The sequence below is a fragment of the Balaenoptera borealis genome (assembly GCF_965194805.1).
Source record: "Balaenoptera borealis genome assembly, chromosome: 2".
Lineage (NCBI taxonomy): Eukaryota > Metazoa > Chordata > Mammalia > Artiodactyla > Balaenopteridae > Balaenoptera > Balaenoptera borealis.
In genome coordinates this window covers 145,761,855-145,777,931 of record NC_138867.1, presented here as the reverse complement: position 1 = coordinate 145,777,931, position 16,077 = coordinate 145,761,855, and the positions used below count along the sequence as shown (strand labels likewise).

Here is a 16,077-nt window from a genome sequence, read left to right as displayed (position 1 = left end):
GTGAGCAGTACAAGCTTGAACTTGGTAATGTATGCAGTTTTTAGAGTTCTAGCAGGGCGCTTCCCTGGTGGCGCAGTGGTTAAGAATCTTCCTGCCAATGCAGGGGACAGGGGTTCAAGCCCTGGTCCGGGAAGATCCCACGTGCTACACAGCAACTAAGCCTGCAAGCCACAACTACTGAGCCCACGTGCCACAACTACTGAAGCCTGCGTGCCTAGAGCCCTGCTCCACAACTGGAGAAGCCACGGCAATGAGAAACCCGCGCACCGCAACGAAGAATAGCCCCCGCTCACCGCAACTAGAGAAAAGCCCACACACAGCAACAAAGAGTAGGCCCCTCTCACGCAACTAGAGAAAGCCCGCGCACGGCAACAAAGACCCACAGCGGCCAAAATAAATTAATTAATTAATTAAAAAAAAACAAACTTGAACCTGTACTCAGATTTCATAAAATTTACAGTTAAAAAAATAGATTCATATATCCAAAGTTTTCAAAAATACTTCCCAAATGACTGAGTCAAATACTAGTTTTTTAATTTAAATTTAATTAATATGAAATAAAACCATTAATATGGTTGCACTAGTCACATTTCAAATGGTCAACAGCCACATGAAGCTAATGTCTACAGCATCAGATAAGAGAGGCTTAGATTTTCCAGAAAAACAGCTAACTAACATTCATAGAGAACTTAGGTGTGTCAGGGGGTGTGTGCATTATTTTACATTTGTAATTGTAGGTAATCCTTAACAACAACCCTGGCCTCCCTACTTTCACCCTTTCTTCCTATGATCCCATCACCATGCAGTAGTAACCAGACTGATCTTTTAAACACACGAGTCCTGTTCAAGTCGTAACCCTTTTCACTGGCTTCTCAGTCTGATTAGAATAAAATCTAAAATTCCTTGTCCTGACCCATAAGGCCCATGTAAGCTGGTCTCTACCTACCTCTCTGACCTCACCTTGTACCACTGTCCCTCTTGGATGCTGACTACTCTCTTCCTTCCTAAAACACAGTATTTTCCCATCTCAAGACCTTCCTGTTCCACATTCCCTCTGCCTGATGCCATTAACAGCTCTTCCCATGGTTTGCTCATTCTCATTCTGCAGGTCTTGCCTAAATATCACTTAAGTAGCTCACTCTGTTACATCACCCCGTCTCCTTCATACCATTTATCACATCTGTAACAATCTTGAGTATTTATTTACTTGGTTATAATAACTCCTTCTACTAGACTGTAAGAGCCACAAGGATTGAGTTCTTGTCTGTCTTCTTTGCTGTGAAATCCACACAGCCCAGCACAATGCCTGGTGCAAAACAGACACTCAAATATTGTATAAATGGATGACACTGATAAGTATTATTATTACAAATGATAAGACTGAGGCTCAGAGAGGTTAAAAGTTTTCCCCAAGGTCACACAGCTAGTCCAACAGAACAAGGACATAAAGCTGGGTCTATCCACAAAGTCTGTGTTTTTCTAAAGAACAAAAGGGGTGGGCAGATATAGTAACCTTAACTGTTAAAGGAGAAGTGGCTTTGAAGGTGATTTATATCTATAAAAAAAAAATGGATATATACTTGGCAGGAAAACTCAGCAGTTTTTCATTGTCAAGCTAATGGCTCAGAGCCTGGTTAAAGATGAGGCCTTTAATGCTGGTAATGGAAGGATGAAGATACCATATAAAATGGAGACTGACAGTCTTGGAGGGAGTCATGCAGAAGACTGCCAAGGCAAGTATCCTGCACCCACTTGCCCTACTGCCCAACCCCCCTCTGCCCTCAACCTTGGTCATTTGGATCAAGAAAGGGAATTCGTGCCCCAACCACAAATGGAATGACTGAGCTAGGACATTTTTTTCCCCAGGGACTCATCCGCTGGACCAAACAATTTATTCTGAGTTAGGACACATACTTCCAACCCTCACTTTACTATATTAAATGTCAATGCCCATTTTAAAGCATAAAGCAATGTGTTCAGGATGTATAAACCTTTGCAAGTTCAGGCAGCAGGCCAAATTTGGTCCAGCAGGTGTCAAGGACGGGAGTCAGAAGGAAGAAGGGATCGTTTGCTGAGTGCCAGCTGGTTGTCAAGCACTGTGCTGAACATTTTTATCTGTCATTCCCCTCACTGAATCCTCCCAGGCTCCCATTTAAAGGAGGAGGAAATCTTTTCACTCCAGAAAGGAGACTGGTTTCTTTGTCATCCTTTGTTCAGGTCAAAGCAGAGGCAGTGGATACTGGGGGAGCTAAATAACTTACAAATTCCACAGCAAGAAGCTCTGTCCCAGGTTTCAGATCGCAGCTTGGAGGTCCCCTCTCTGGGGGCTCACATTTTAAAGAGCATGCCTCTAACCACACCCCACCACTCCAGTGATTCTCTTTCACAGGGCTCCATTTCATGAATCATGGCACGTTAAAAAATTATTTTCAATTATTTTACTTACTTCTTGTCTTTTCTGCTACAGAGAAAGCATAGCAGTTTTACAGCAAGAGTTGGCAAACTTTTCCTGTAAAAGGACAGGTAGTAAATATTTTAGGGTCTGTGGGCCATGTGGTCTCTGCTGCAACTGCTAGACTGCTATTATCACCTGAAAGCTGCCAAAGACACCATGTAAATGAATGAGAACATGAGTGTTCCAATAAAACTTTATTTACAAAAGCAGACATTGGGCTGGACTTGACCAGTGACTGTAGTTTGCCAACCCCTGTTTTAGAGCATGGATTGTGGCATCAGACTGGCTGAGACTGAATCCCAGCTCAGCCCCCGACTAGTCCTGTAAACTTGGACAAGCTCCTTAACTTTAATAAACTCCCCATTCCTTATCTATAATGTAACATGGGGTAACAGTATTTTCCTTCTAGGGTGATTGGGAAGCATAAATGAATTAACGTAAGTAAAATACTAGAACAGAGCCTGTCTCTTAAAATTTTTAATGTTATCGACATTAGTCTTAAGTGTCAGGAGGGCAAAGGCCACATCAGTTGTGCTTGGCACAGTGCCTTGCAAAATGTAAGCAGTCAAGGAACACTTGTAAACAAATGAATGAGTGAATGAATGAATGATCTCTCACTAGGATCATAAGAAAACCAGGGTTTATTCTCTGTTTTTATTTATATATATATAAAATAGGCTTTTCTTTTTCTTTTTTAGTAGCATAAAAATTTCCCCTAATCCTAACTTTTAGCTGGGTTCTTCTCTATGTGGCTCAGACACCAGAATCAGACTGACATTTTCTCGAAGCCAGAAAAAAAGGGCAGCTTCCATTGTGCAAACCAGACATCCTCCGCAACAAAAACATCCCAAAGTATTTCCATAAATCCTTGGGGAAACCAATCAAAATACCAGCTTGTTTAGGAACCATCTTCCTTGGCCAAGCTGACTACCTCCCAGTATCCTGTGTCTTTGAGTTTAAGACTGCGAAAGCACTAAGTAACACCCCAAACATAATTTGAGGTCATTTCTAAAATATCATTTAGCAAGTTAAGATCTTTGTAGATATTTACTTTGCTATTTAAAACATTAATTATGGTCACCTCAGCAGATTTCTTGGATGAATAAATATTTGATAAATATTCACAGATATTTTAAAGGCACAGATTACGAAACAAACCAACTTTCTCAAGTTTCCTGTCATTTGTCCAATTATCCCTGTATTTAGAGATTACAGAGGAAATGACTGGCTGATCTATGATTTTTTTCTTTTAACCATGGTACATTGGCTTAAGTTTTTCAGAGCCTAAGATAACTGGAGTTATATGACCCATTGGAGAAATCTCATTTTATCTCCTTGTGTTCATAAGTAGTTCCATCCAAGTGCATTTAAGGTGCAATTTCCCCCTTTATTATTGAATTTTATACTAGTTCAATCCCACTCTGGCACTAGGAAAATATATGGCTGTCTCAGGACACTTATCTAGAAGTGATAGAAAAACATCAGCATCTCTGGGAAATAGGTCTAAGGTTGGATAATTTGATAACCCTTATCATTTACTTGGTACTTCAGAAGCTGACTCTGCATAATTGAAAAGGCATAAGCTCTGCATCTGTGTGTGCTCACATGCAGATTTCTCTGGTTCTCCTAGCAGTTCTTAATTAGATAAGGCAAGTATTATTCTCATTTTACAGAAGAGAAAACTGAGGAAATGGAGAGCTGAAGGGTCTTGTTCAGGATGACCATGATAGCTAGTGGCATAGTTTCATTTACAGCCAGAGGGGCAAAGAGATCTCATATATCAGAAGCTTTGTCTCATTTGTTCCATGGACTCCTTGGTAGTCTACTGAAGGCTATGGACCCCTTCTTAGAAAATGTTTTTAAAGGCATAAAGCAAAATACACAGGATTATGAAGAAAATAAATTATTTTGAAATATAGTTACTAAAATATGAGAAAAAAATTGTAAGGTAGATCTATATAAATATATGTCTCTTTATTAACATTAAATATGGCAGGTGTAATAACTACCATAATTTTGAGGTAGTGATGAACATAAATGATAACATATCTGAAACAACTATAATATGCAACTATAATATGCTCTAAAATATCTGTGATTTCTTTTGGTGAAAAAGTCACAGATTCTGCTAATATTACTGTGGTCCGTTGCCTACAGTCATAATAGAAGGAAATGCTAAATTTCAACTAGAGGTTAGGGAAAATAGGAATGAAATAGTTTTCCCCATCCAAATCCACAACCCTTCTCCCTGAATTTTATCCATGGTCCTGACAAGGGTCTGTAGCCCTTAAGTTAAGAACTCCTTCTCTAGTCTGGTCCTTCATAAAGCAGATGAGAAAACTGGGGGCCAGAGAGAGAAAGTGATTATTTAGGATTGCTCAGCTATGTAATAGCAGGGATAAAACTAGAACCCAGGGGTTGAAAAGGCCTTCCTTACAGGGCTATTATGAAGAGTAAATACAATAATATATGTAAATGCTGGCACAATATCAGGCACACAATAGCCATCTTGCAAAAAACATGGCCACGTGATGCAGTGGAAGCACAAAGAGATGGGACTTTCTGGAAATCTCCTTAAATAAAAGGGGGACAGAGTCAGCTGTATGTGCCTTTTGCCCGTGTCCCTTTCCTTTTCCTGCCTGGAAGAGAGACATTGTGTCCACATTAGAAGGACAGTACAGGCAAATGCGAGAAGGGACACGGGGCTCTCCTCATGGTTTGGAGCGGCCGCATTAACCCTGGGTCACCTACCCCCAGACTCCTCACACGACAGAAAAAATAATCTCCTGACTTGTTCAAGCCACTGCTACTTGTGTTCTGTGATGTGCAGCCAACTCACTCACTGACACACAGCTCTTGCTCGTTGGGTGGCTGACTGTCTCTGAGCTTCTCAGTCTGTAAGCGCAACACCAAGGTTTTCTGGTGAGGATCAGAGGATACAGAGAACTTAACGCAGTGCCTGGCCCAATTTCAAGTGCACAGTTAAAGGCAGCTGTTGTTACTATTACTGTTTCAGTGCCTTGCAATTCAGTGCTCTTTCTTCCGTATTGGCTCACAGCTTCAAGACCACACTCACAATTCCTATCTACCCCCCACCTACCCCCAGCACCCCTCTCCCCTCCCTCTGGTACACATGCCTCTAATTCAGCCTTGATTAAACGCTTATCATGTCTCACAGAAAGGAACAGTTTATGAAAATGCTGACAGAGGCAGAACACCTAATAATTAGTGGCTAACAACCACAGACATGGAAGCAATTAGGAGGTTTATATAAATTCAGGGGATGAAAGCAACTTCTCATTTATTCCTCAGATTTCTTGCATAAGCCCTTGAGATGTTATTTCTGCCAGCAATGCTGACTTCACAGGAAGAATGTGGGATGAGAAGTGAGTGAAGAGGTTGTAGGGGGCTGTGAATACCCCTTCCACCCTGCTCCAAACACCCCTTCAACCCCGCTCCTGTGGCCACTCTGCTGGACCTTTACCATCAGAGCTGGGGCCCTACGGGTGGTACTCTTGGCCTATGGTCTTGTCAACAGGACGGCGCTATTTCCCCACCTGGTCCTTTCCTTCCTTGGATATCCCTTTCCCCAGCACTGATGGATTGGGGACCACTTGGGATGCTAATGCCTTCCAAAGTAGGCTTCCTGAGCCATGGGGCCTAGAAGCGAGGCACATAGCTCTCTACACTCAGGGCTGCCTGGGCCTCTGTAAGTGTACTGGGTAGGCTAAAATTTGGCACCCCTTCCAATGAATATCCTCTTATCATAATCTGTTAAAATAATATCACTAAAAAAATTCAGGTAGGAGGAAAAAAATGCCGGTAGAAGAAGTAGAACTAAATTGGAATCCCAGCACCACTCCCCAGAAGTGATATTAACAACAGTTTGCTGCGTATCCTTCCAGAAAATTTTCATACACTGTAATGGACTGAATTGTGTTTTCCCCCTAATTCATATGTTAAAACCCTAACTCCCAATGTGACTATATTTGGAGATAGAGCCTATAAGGAGGTAATAAAGGTTAAATGAGATCATAAGGGTAGGGTCCTACTCCAATAAGACTGATGACCTTATAAGCAGAGGGAGAGACACCAGGGATGCGTAGGCCAGAGAAAAGGCCATGTCAGGACATGGTGAGAAGGCAGTCATCTGTAAGCCAAGGAGAGGCGCGTTGGAGAAACCTACATTGCCAACACCTTCAGCTTAGACTTCCAGCCTCTGGAACTGTGAGAAAATAAGTTTCTGTTATTTAAGCCAGCCAGACTGTGTGTGGTATGTTGTTATGGCCGCCTGGGGTGACTAATACTCTGACTTCATTATATAAGTATATGGGCAGGACAATTTATCAAAATATTTCATTGTGCTTAACCTCTCTATTTCTTCCTTCCCCCTCTTACTAAGGAGGCAGTCGGCATTTGCAATTCCTTAGCTCAGGGGTGGCTGAAGCGTCTTCCTCCTTAAGAGGTTTTCTTCACTTCCATTCCCAGGAGTACTATACATGTTTGCCAACATTCTCTCCAAAAGTATACTGTCAACTTTGCCCTTCAGATTTTGTTTAGTGAGGATGAGGATGAACAGATTTTCTACAAATACAAATGCATAGGGCTTCCTTGGTGGCGCAGTGGTTAAGAATCCGCCTGCCAATGCAGGGGACACGGGTTCAAGCCCTGGTCCGGGAAGATCCCACATGCCATGGAGCAACTAAGCCCGTGCACCACAACTACCGAGCCTGAGCTCTAGAGCCCGTGAACCACAGCTGCTGAGCCCGTGTGCCACAACTACTGAAGCCCATTCGCCTAGGGCCTGTGCTCTGCAACAAGAGAAGCCACCGCAATGAGAAGCCCATGCACTGCAACGAAGAGTAGCCCCCACTTGCCGCAACTAGAGAAAAGCCCTCGCATAGCAATGAAGACCCAGCGCAGCCAAAAATAAATAAATAAATAAAATTAAAAAAAAAAACAAATGCATAGGGAATTCCCTGGCAGTCCAATGGTTAGGACTCTGCACTACCACTGCAGGGGGCATGAGTTCAATCCCTGGTCAGGGAACTAAGATCCCGCGAGCCACGCGGCACGGCCAAAAAAAAAAAAAAAAAAACAACACATAGAAATAGATTAACCACCCAGTAGGGCCTATTTCTGCTGGCAAAGCAAAATTAATGTTCTAAGAAAAAAATCCAGGGGAGCATCTCTTATTGTTCCATGTACTTATTCTCTTGTTAACTCTCTTTTGTGATTTTTCTGAATCCAACAACTTTTGGGGAGGTAGGTTAAAGGGTACAAAATTAAGATTATTTAACAAGTTATCCAGTCCTCATAAACAGGTCCATTATTTAGTTTCAAAATTTCACCTCTGGTGAGGCGCCCACTGATTTTGTGAAGCTAACTTCAATTATTTTCAGCATACATTAGTTCTACCCCACCTGCATGGTTCAAATGAATTAATTACTCTTTACCACCAGGCACTTAGGAAGAAAACAAATTATTTTCTGGTGTGGGCAAAAAGGAACAGCAGGAATCAACATCAACGGTCTACCTTCCACTCCTCTTTCGCCTGACTTCAGGGCAGAAGACACCCACAGATTGAGACCTATTTTCTAGGTGGAGGTCTCTTACCGAAAGTTTAACACTCCTTCTGGATCAGTGCCTAGAACTTGGGTCTCCCCCTCCTGTGTCTGGGAGAGTCCCAGGACAGGGCTGCTTGTGAGGCCATGTGCTGATGGATACATACAAACAGTCCCGGGGTTCGACAAGGACCCCTCCCATGCCTGACCTTCCAGTCTTGTCCCTTAGCTTCCTACTACCCATCTCTTCCAAGTTTGTAAACAGGACTATTCTACTCTAGGAGCTGAGTTCAGTTAAGGAGGGTTTTCTTTTGTCTGGGTTCTGCTGGGGAGTTGTACAAAGTAATATCTTGATTTGTGACACATTTTGAGCCAAAACATAATCACCAATTGAATACCTTTTTTTTTTTTTAAACTCTTTTTAAAGGGAGAAGAAACATTTGTATGAGAATGTTCCCAGGCACAGGCAGAACTAGAGCTTTAAGAAACAAATTCTTTGCCATGATTACCAATGTTTTGTTGACTTTGACCACACACGTGCACTGTACAGAGTTAGGTCTATGTTAGGAAAGAGTGGATTTAAAAAAAAATCTCCCCATTGAGAACTGCCTTTTAGAGCAAGAATGAGACCAATTAACTTTTCCACTAATTTATCCCAGTGATGTTTTAGCATTTCTTATAGATCCTCCGTCCCCTCAGGAAGCTACAGAGCTGGTTTGCTATTTAATCCAGCTGTCTACGCTAAAGTCCTGGGGCTCTCAAGGCATCAGTCTGAAGGACATTGGAAATTCCTCAAAATGTTTTATCTAGGAAGATTTTTCTAAGAACTACAGCACAGAGAGCTGCTTTTACTATACCTTAAAATGAACAGCCCTTTAGATCTTAGATTTAGAAACAGTACTTATCCGGGGGCTTCTTAGTAATCACTGCTCTGAGGGGCTCCTTGAATAGGATGAATGATGAGAAGAAGTCTGAGTGCCTGTGGAGGCTGCGTGGAGAGCTATTATGACCTCTTCTCACGGGAACGGACTCTGCCAGTAGCATCCTCTTGGGAGGGTAACTAGGACCGGCAGGGTGAGCACAAGTCACGAAGACCTGTTTCTAACAGATCCTCTCACTTTGGGAGGATGAGGTGGGGTTTGAGAAGCAGTGAGTCTGATCAGGTTGATTGATTCTTTTCACCATTCATCCATCCCTTCCCCTGCTGAGGACTTCTGTGAGGGAGTCACAGCTGAGTTCCCAGTTACCCTCAAGGTCAGCTTCAAGGACCTTGGATGAAACGCCAGTTCCTGTCTCCTCAGCTTTAATTTCCAAGCCGCAGGCCTCCCTGGCTCACTCCCCTTGCTCCATCACAGTGACACAGTGACAGGGTGGGGGGTGGGTGAGGGCTGGTACTAGCTGAGTCTTAGCCAGAACTTTGTCCACAGCCCATAATTTCCGGAGGTTTGATGGCCTCTAGATCCTGAGAAGTAGCTGCAGTAACTGAACAGTGTGCTGTTTCCCAGACTTCAGTCACTAGCATAGCCACACCATGATTTTTGCTGTTTCTGTGGTCCTCTATTATTTTAAAATATATATTTAAAAATAATTTCCCCACTTAATAAAATCTATTTTAAAAGAAAAATTTTATGTCATCTGCACAGTTGAAATACTAGTGCCACTTGCTCTAAAGAGAAGTTTTCAGCAAAAGTAAATACAATGAAAACAAAACAATGTGATTAAAATTGAGCTCTGAGGCTGCCTGCCTAAAGCGCTGCGCCTGAGGTGTGCTTTCTCTGTACTTAAACGAGAGGGAGGGAGGAAGAGAGAGAGAGAGGTTGAGAGAAAGGGTTAGAGGGGTGTTAGGGCTTTACTAGTATCAAAGTCAGGCTTTCAATTTGACGTAATCGGAAGGACTAAAAGACACTGAAAAGAGTACTTCCTCATGTTATGGTCTAATATTATTGCCTATTCAGTGTTTTACTTAAGTCATCCTGTGGGTGGTCAGAGTGCAAAGTACACTAGCTGAGCAGTTACGGCATCTTAAAGAGTTAGGACCAGAAGCATGTAATGAAATCACCTTCCTTCTTGCATAGATGAGGGGATATGAGGACAAACTAAAATTTTTTATTATAGTAAAATACACATAACATGAAATTTACTATTAGTGACATTTAGTATATTCACAATTTTGTGCAACCATCACTGCTATCTAGTTCCAGAACACTTTCATCACCCCAAAGGCCTCCCTGTACCCATTATCAGTCATTCCCCATTTCCCCCTCTCCTAGCCCTGGCAACCACTAATCTGATTTCTGTCTCTATGGATTTGCTGACTCTAGATATTTTATATAAATGGAATCATACAACATCTGGCCTTTTGTATCTGGCTTCTTTCACTTAGCATGATGTTTTTAAGGTTCACCCATGTTGCAGCATGTATTAGTACTTTTCATTCCTTTTTATGGCTGAATAATATTCCATTGTATGGATATACCACATTTTGTTTATCCATTCATCAGCTGATATACATTTGGGTTACTTCCACCTTTTGGCTATTGTGAATAGTGCTGCTATGAACATTCACGTACAAGTTTTTGTTTGAGTCCCTGTTTTCAATTCTTTTGGGTATATACCTAGGAGTGGAATTGTCAGGTCAAATGGTCATTTTATGTTTAAGTTACTGAGTAACTGCCAATCTGTTTTCCATAGGGGCTGTACCATTTTACATTCCCACCAGCAATGTACAAAGGTTCCAATTTCTCCATATCATTGTCATCACACGTTACTTTCTGGGCTTTTTGTTGTTGTTTTAACTATGGCCATTTTAGAGAGATGGACTAACTAACTAACTTTGATGGAGCACAAACTCTCCGTTTCTTCTCTAATTAATTCTCCACTCAGCAGCCAAATTAATCTTTCCAAAATGCACATCTGATCACATCACCCACTTTTTTGATCCCAATCTCTTAGGATGAAGACAAAAAAAACCACCCAAAGTCCTCCAGACTCTGCATGGTCTGGTCCCTGTCTGCCTTTCAATCAGCACCATCCACCCTGGCCTTTCAGAAAGCATCTTCTTGCCAGAGCATGGACTGTTCCCTCTGCCTGGAATGCTCCCTTCCCACCCTTTCAAATCTTAGCTCAGGCTTCATTCCCTCAGGAAAGCCACTCCCCACCAGGCCAGGGGGCTGGTCCTCAGCTGTCAGAGCACTGTGCATCTTGCCTTTTTAACACTTACCCCTGTCTGCAGTTACACATTTATTCATGTCATTATTTGATCCTGTCTGGGAGCTCCACCTTCAGTCTGCTGGCAGAGCAGAGTCAGCCAACAAAACTTTGGACGTTGCTTGAACCTGGAGCAACTGTCTTTTCTCTTTTCCATTCAGTCCTCCCAATAAAGAAGGACAAATTTTTCCTTTCTCTGCATTCCTTTGCTCAAAGACCAACTTTTCCTCCCCAAAAGCCTCATCAAGCATGCGGCGTTGTCTGCTGGGTTTGCTTGATTCTTAAATTCAAAATTTACTTACAGGACAATAAAAAGCATGAACACTGTTAAGGAAATGAAAAGACAAGACAAACTGGGAGAAAATATTTGCAAAGCACACATATATTAAAAGAATTGGGCCTAAGATATATAAAGAACTCTTAAAAATGAATAAGAAGATTTAAAAAAACAATAAGAATGAGCAAAAGATTTGGACACATGACTAAAGAAGATGTACGGAGGGCAAATAACACAAAAAAGATGTTCAATATCATTAGTCATTAGGGAAGTGCAAATTAAAGCCACAAGGGAAACTATACACCTACTAGAATGACTAAATTTGAAAGGACTAACAATACCACATGTTGGTGAGGATGTGGAGCTTCTAGAAATCTCACACATTCTTGGCAGGAATGCAAATGGTACAGCAATTTTGGAAAACAGTTTGGCAGTTTTGATAAAGTTACCATACAACTCAGCAATCTCACTCCTAGGTATCTACCCAAAAGAAAGGAAAACAGACATACATTCACACACAAAGACCTGTAGGCAAATGTTTACAGTAGTTTTATTAATAATACCCCCAAACTGGAAACAACCCAATGTCCATAAACTGGGGAATTAGTAAACAAATTGTGGTATATCCATACAATGGAATGCCACTCATCAATAAAAAAGAAATGAATTACTGATACATGCAAAACATGAATGAAAAGCATAATGCTAAGTGGACAAAGCCAGATACAGAAGGTTATATACATATGAAAAAGTTTTGTGTTTCAGACTCTAAAAAGACCTCCAAGCAGCTCACAAGATCCCACTGTGAAAGACACGGGGTCTGGACACCAAGGCGGGAAAGCGGGGTAGGGTGGTGGTGGTGGTGTGATGAATTGGGAGATTGGGATTGACATATATACACTAACATGTATAAAATAGATAACTAATAAGAACCTGCTGTATAAAAAATAAATAAATAAAATTCAAAAAAAAAAAAGAGAGACACGGGGTCTGATGAGGGGAATAAGACTCAGGTTTCCCATATTTAGTTCCTCCGGGGAGGATTTCATCTATGACACTGGGAAAAACTGTAGGGAAGATCAGTGGTTTCTAGGACTGAAAGTGGGAAGAGATTGACTGCATAGGCGCATGAGAGAAATTTGGGGAGTGTTGAAAATCTTCTACATCTTGATTTTCATATTGGTTACACAAATGCATACATTTGTCAAAATTTATCAGACCATACTCTTAAAAAAAGAGTTAAAAAAATTTTTTTAAACCGTTTACAAAAAATTGAAGTATAGTTAATTTACAATGTTGTGTTGGCTTCAGGTGTACAGCAAAGTGACTCAGATATATATATATATATATATACACACACACACACACACACACACACACATATATACACATATATATGTATATATATATTCCTTTCCAGACTCTGTTCCATTATAGGTTATTACAAGGCATTGAATATAGTTCCCTGTGCTACACAGTAGGTCCTTGTTATCTATTTTATACATAGTAGTGTGTATATATATATGTTAATCCCAAACTCCTAGTTTATCTCCCCCAAGAGTGAGTTTTATTTTATATAAATTATACCCCAATAAAACTGACTTAAAAACTTACTTGAGGGGCTTGCCTGGTGGCACAGTGGTTAAGAATCCGCCTGCCAGTGCGGGGGACACGGGCTCGAGCCCTGGTCTGGGAAGATCCCACATGCCGTGGAGCAACTAAGCCTGTGTGCCACAACTACCGAGCCTGTGCTCTAGAGCCTGCAAGACACAACTACTGAGTCCATGTGCTGCAACTACTGAAGCCCACACTCCTAGAGCCCATGCTCCGCAACAAGAGAAGCCACTGCCATGAGAAGCCCGTGCACCGCAACGAAGAGTAGCCCTCGCTTACCGCAACTAGAGAGAAAGCCCGCGTGCAGCAACAAAGACCCAACGCAGCCAAAAATAAGTAAATAAATTAAAAAATAAAATTATTAAAAAAAAAAACTTACTTGAAACTCAACAATAAAAAATAATTTAATTTAAAAATGGGCAAAGGGGGCTTCCCTGGTGGCGCAGTGGTTGAGAGTCTGCCTGCTAATGCAGGGGACACGGGTTCGAGCCCTGGTCTGGGAGGATCCCACATGCCACGGAGCAGCTGGGCCCGTGAGCCACAACTACTGAGCCTGCGCGTCTGGAGCCTGTGCTCCACAACAGGAGAGGCCACGATAGTGAGAGGCCCGCGCACCGCGATGAAGAGTGGCCCCCACTCGCCGCAACTAGAGAAAGCCCTCACAGAGAAACGAAGACCCAACACAGCCAAAAATAATTAATTAATTAATTAATTTTTTAAAAAAATGGGCAAAGGACTTGAATAGACATTTCTCCAAAGAAGATATACAAATGGATAACAAGCATGTGAAAAGATCCTCAGCGTCACTAACCATTAGGAAAATGCAAATCAAAACCACAATGAGATATCACCTCATACCCATTGAGATGGTTACTATTTAAAAAAAAAAAACACAAAAAAACAGAAAATAACAACTGTTGGTGAAGATGTGGAGAAATTGGAACCCTTGGGCACTGTTAGTGGGAATGTAAAATGGTGCAGTCGCTATGGAAAACAGTATGGCAGTTCGTCAAAAAATTAGAATTTCCAGATGATTCAGCAATTCCATTTATGGATATATATATGTAAAAGAATTGAGAGCTGAGTCTTGAAGAGGTATTTATACACCCATGTCCATAGCAGCATTATTCACAAAAGCCAAAAGATGGAAGCAACCCACATGTTCATCAATGAATGAATGGATAAACAAATTGTGGTATATACATACAAAGGAGTATTATTCAGCCTTAAAAAAGGAAACTCTGACATATGCTACAAAATGGATGAACATTATGGTAGGTGACATGAGCCAATCACAAAAAGACAAATACTGTACATGAGTTATCTAGACTAGTCAAACTCACGGAAACAGAAAGTAGAATGGTGGTTGCCAGGGGCAGGGGCAGGGGCAGGGAGCTGGAGGGTGGATGAACTGTTGTTGAACGAGTTTCAGTTTTGCAAGATGAAAAAGTTCTGGAGATTGGTGCACAACAGTGTGAAATGTAAATATATTTAACATCACTGAACTGTACACTTAAAAATGGGTAAGATGGGGCTTCCCTGGTGGTGCAGTGGTTGAGAGTCTGCCTGCTAATGCAGGGGACACGGGTTCGAGCCCTGGTCTGGGAAGATCCCACATGCCGCGGAGCAACTGGGCCCGTGAGCCACAACTACTGAGCCTGCGCGTCTGGAGCCTGTGCTCTGCAACAAGAGAGGCCGCAATAGTGAGAGGCCCGCGCACCGCGATGAAGAGTGACCCCCACTCGCCGCAACTAGAGAAAGCCCTCGCACAGAAATGAAGACCCAACACAGCCAAAAATAAATAAATAAATTAAAAACCTACCTTTAAAAAAAAAATGGGTAAGATGGTAAATTTGGTTATGTGTATTTGACCACAATTAAAAAAAATAAAAACCCTAGAGTACTTTAGGAATATATATATATTTTTTCTGTATACAAAAAAGCCAAGGTAGGGAATATATGAAATAAAAAGAGAAGACCTTCTCTGCTCCTCTTTTTTTCCCTAGTACATGCTCTCATTCCCATTTCCTGCTGAGAACCATACATTCAAACATATAGCTTTAAAATGTACGTAAATGGAATGAAACTATATGTATGGTCATGTAATCTGCCTTTTCCATAGTGTTCACCTCATTTTAGAGATTTTCTATGTCAGTATACAGCCAGGGACCTCATTCTTTCTAACCACCACATTGCATTTCACAGCGGGGCTGTGCATAATCTATCTAAGCGTTTTTCTCTGGATGGGCAGTTACATCATTTCCATTTTTCCCTTCTACAGACAAAGCTGCAGTAAACATCCTTGTACATCCCTGTGGGCTTGTAAGAGTCTCCCCGTGGGTCAGAGGCCTACAAGTGCTCTGCTGAAGGAATGTTTACTTGAAATGTTTCAGATATTGCCAAACTGTCCTCCAAAATGTCTGCACTAAGATCACCCCTTAGCACTGCATGAGGTTGCCTTTGTCTTCACACTCTCACCAGATTTTCAATTTAAAAACTATTTCCTGCTGTGCTTTCAGAGGCCTCCAGAACGCCAGCCACAGCGCCCACTCTTTCCACTGACACAGTGGGGACCAGCTAGGTTGTGTTTCTGTTGTCTCTCCCTCTAGGAATGCCCTCCCTTCCTCTCCGCTCACTTCCCCTCCACTTTGCCTTTCCAAATCCTTCCAGGTGGGCTGCAGCTCCCCCTCCTCAGCAGTCTTCCTGGACGCCCCTGCCTCACCTTCTGCCTGGAGGCCTCCGTGCACTCAAGGCTTACCTAACCGCACTTTCCACTGCTTCTTCAACAGCTCCTGTTTCTTTATCTAGAGCTTCTCAGATTTCCCACTAAAAAATCCCTAACAGCAGGAGAGAGTGAATACAGAACCCAGAATGTCTGGGGAGGTCAACTGCAAGTGGCTATAGGGAGAGGAAAGTTTCTTTCAAGTCCCTTGTTTATCTTAAAATTCTAGTTTTATATT

At 41.9% G+C, this 16,077-nt stretch overlaps 1 protein-coding gene across 1 annotated transcript in view; it reads right to left on the bottom strand.

Annotated features, from left to right (window-relative positions):
- TTC1 (tetratricopeptide repeat domain 1) overlaps positions 1-16,077 on the bottom strand; it is a 75,647-nt gene that overhangs the window by 59,255 nt on the left and 315 nt on the right. The window lies entirely within an intron of this gene.